Genomic DNA, 3,846 nt, shown 5'->3' with positions numbered 1-3,846 from the left:
TCATTACAATGATTATAATCCCCTCCATGCATGATCCTTTCCAGAGAAACAGTAGGAACAGAGATGGAGACAGAGATGAGGACATGGAGAGAGGAAGCAGCTAAGGACTCTGGACTTGAGGAAAGAGATGGACTGGGTGCATCAGGCAGGAGTCAGACATGCAAAATGTGCCTTTTTATTGTTTAAATTACTATATGTTCCTAAGTGTTTCCCCCTGGGAAAAAAAAAAAAACACACAAAACAGTATGTGCAATATAATCAAATACTGTTGAATGGTAATGCAAGGAGGAGATTGTAATCATTACAATGAAAAGATTGTGTAAAGCATATGTTCTCCCAAGTATATTATTAGTCAGTACACAATAAAAACTTATAAAACAAAATAAATGGCAACAGTTCAAACAAGAGGCACAAAATGTAACTTTGAATCCCCTCAATGATCTAGCTCTCTGGCTCAATCCCAGAAACTTTTTCCAGATGCAATCTTCATATGTGGATTTTCTTAGCCTTTGTGGTAATTTTAGTGTTCTGCTTTCTTTTAGTTTTGAATGGAATCTGAGAAATGCTGTGAAGGACAGTACATGCTGAATCTATGATTACCTTATGTCTTCCTCTGCAACCCATAGATTGCCTTCCTTTCTCTTACTCTCACCTCTCTGAAGTATTTCCCCCATGCTGAACCTTCAAGAAATAAAAAAGGAGTAGATGCAGTGATTCTTGGAATTGGGCCATAAGCAGGGCCCCAAGCAATGTCCGATGCAGTGGCTTTCTGTCAAAAGCCAGAAAGAATACTGGCGCCCATACTGAAAACAGTATGTGCTGGACACAGAGGACATAGTTTGATATCATCCACAGTTAGACTTGCAGAAAGCACAAACACTTTCTTGTAAGGTCATCATGTTCCTTCTACTCCATTCATTGCCAGAAGGAATGTACTCCCACTTCCTCATAACCTTCCTTGCTCCTGTTTACTTCTTCCAATAAAACCCCCCAAGGAATTTTTTCAGGGCCTCAGTCAAGCCTGGTGTAGTCTCCCCAAGTCACTGGGTGAATTGCATCTGGATTCTGAGTAGTTTTTTTCTTCACAGTGTCAGCTTGAATTTTCATACGAGCAATTAATGGTCTCTTCTACAATCTGCCTCTGGTCTTGTTTTGGCTGATGATTTGGAGCTTCTCCATTCTGTCTTTCCACATATATAGTTTATTTGATTTCTGTGTTTTTAATCCGGTGAGGTCCATGTGTACAGTCATCTTTAGTGTTGTTTTCAAAAAGTATTAGCAATGAAGACATCACTAGTATTGCAAAATTCTATCACACAATCCCCAGTATCAATTCTCTTACCAGGTCCATATTTTCCAATTTTTGATCCTTCCTCTTTGCTTCCAACCTTTACATTCCTATAGCCTATAAATTATCAATAATCCTTGATTGCATTTTTTAGAATTCTTCAATTTCATCATCATTGCCTTCAGTGGATGTTGTGTAAATTTGAATAATAGTGGTGTTAACTGGCATGCAGATATTATCCTTCCATAGACAGCATTGTACTTCAGACAGATGTTGATATGTTCTTTTTGATGTTCCTGTTTAATTTGTCATTCCAGGCATAGTAATGCATGTGATTGTCTGATTCAAAATGGATGCCAGTCTATTTCAGCTCATGAATGTCTAGGATATCTATGTGTATGTGCTCCATTTCATTTTTTACAATTTCCAATTGTCAAAGATTTATACACCATACATGCCGTGTTCTGATTATTAATGGATATTTACAGCTGTTTCTCTTTATTTTGAGTTGTGTCCCATCAGCACATGAAAGTCCTTAGAACTTTACTCCATCCTTACCATCACGGTCAACTCTATATGTGGAGGCAACTCATCCACAGTCACATTTTCCATGCAATCTAACATGTGGGGCCTATCTTTGGGCTCTATATTGTAATTTTCTATTCCTCTTCATCATATTTCAATATTCAATATCCTGGTGTTGACAGTTTTCCACTGCTTTTGCTCAGCCTTTCAATGAATAAATATATATAACTAGTGCATAATGGTTTCTTCCTAGTCTGTCTTTGTCTGGAATATCAGCTGAAACCATCCACCCTAGGTAACATTTCTGCTTTAAAATACCTGTGGTATAGTTTCTAGAATCATAACAACACTCAAGTCAACACAGTATGACAAACTGATGCTAGACAAGTGTATTCATCCAATTATATTAACAAGAGTGTGAAAACACAACCCACAGCATGGATTTATAAATTTAAATCATATATTTTATTGTTGTTGTTATTGTTTTTATAAGCTGTTGAATCATTTCTGACATAGTAACTCTGCCTATGGTTTCCAAGGAGCTTCTGGTGAGTTTGAACTGCTAATCTGTGTTGAGAGTCCAGGGGTTATCTTACAGTGTCACACATATACGGAGCTTCACATATCTGATATAGATATTCACAGTATATAATGATCTTTTCAATCTCAAAACCAAAACATATACTTTATTAAAATATGAAAGTGTCTTATGGATATATACAAATGGCCAACAAGCCACTGAAATGATACTCAACATCAATAATCATCAAGGAAATGAAATCCAAAGTCATAATGAAAAATTACTTCATATCCATTTTTATTACAGTAATAATAACAATGATTACTCAATTTGGATTCATGGCGCTTCCATGTGATATAGTGGAAGTTACCCTTAGTGGCTTTTTTGGCTATAATTTTATGGAAGCAGATATGCAATTCTGCCTTCTGAATTGTATTTGGGTTGGTTTAAACTTTTAGAATTTTGTTTAGTAGTGATTCTAAAACAGTTTGTGTGATCTAGGGACCCAATAGTAATAATGAAAATTGAAACTAAAAAGTGTTGATAAGGTTGAAAAAATACATATATATTGAATTGTTATATAGTACTGTAGTAATGTAAAAAGTTCAGGAACTTTGGAAACTAATTTGGTAAATTCTTAAATGAATAAATATTGAGATAACATTGGAAACATTTCGATCATAGCTATACACTGAAGAGATATGTAAATAGATAAGCACCCCAAATTTGAAAATAATCATTTATAATATTCCTCAGTTAGGTAAAAATTGAAAACAACTCAAATGTCAATAAACAGAATAAAAAATAAACAAAATGTCATTAAACTATTCTATTGTTGTTGTTAAGTTCTGTACAGTCAATTCCAACTCAAAATGACTAGATTTCTGATGGTGGTGTGCAGAAAGCATTTCCCTGCGACAGGCTTTAATAATTAATAGATTGCATGGAATGACACAATCACTAAAAGCAAGGCATTTTATCAATGAATTTCCTCAGACTTATCTTTATATCTCTATTCCTCAGACTATAAATTAAAGGATTTATCATTTGAGGGAACACAATGTACATCACTGAAGTTGCTGCTGTTTTCTTGGGGGAGTTTGTAAATGGTGAACTGAAGTACACACCTATAGAAGTCCCACAGAATAAAGAAACAACTGAAAGATGAGACCCACAGGTGGAAAAAGCTTTATATTTTCCACCAGCTGACGTCATTCTCAAAACAGAGGAGATGATACGTGTGTACGAGAATATGATCCCAGAGACAGGGATACCACCCAATATGAAAGCAATAAAGTATATCAGAATATTATTGATGAGGGTACTGGAACAGGCAATCTTAAGGACATGAGCAAGTTCACAGAAGAATTGAGGGATTTCCAAGTGTGTGCAGAAGGACAGATGCAAAACCATCAGAGTCTGGAGCAGGGCATCTACCATACTAATGAACAAGGAAAGTAGAATCAGTAGTCCACAGAAGTAGGAGTTCATGATGACTGTGTACCTGAGTGGG

General features: G+C 35.7%; 1 pseudogene; it reads right to left on the bottom strand.

Moving 5' to 3' along the window:
- Nucleotides 1–3,293: 3,293 nt before the first annotated feature.
- The window catches only part of LOC102836325, a 12,801-nt pseudogene continuing 12,248 nt past the window's right edge, over nt 3,294–3,846 (bottom strand).

This window comes from Chrysochloris asiatica, unplaced genomic scaffold (genome assembly GCF_000296735.1).
Source record: "Chrysochloris asiatica unplaced genomic scaffold, ChrAsi1.0 scaffold00549, whole genome shotgun sequence".
In the NCBI taxonomy this organism is placed as follows: Eukaryota; Metazoa; Chordata; class Mammalia; order Afrosoricida; family Chrysochloridae; genus Chrysochloris; species Chrysochloris asiatica.
This window is presented reverse-complemented; position numbering and strand designations above follow the sequence as displayed.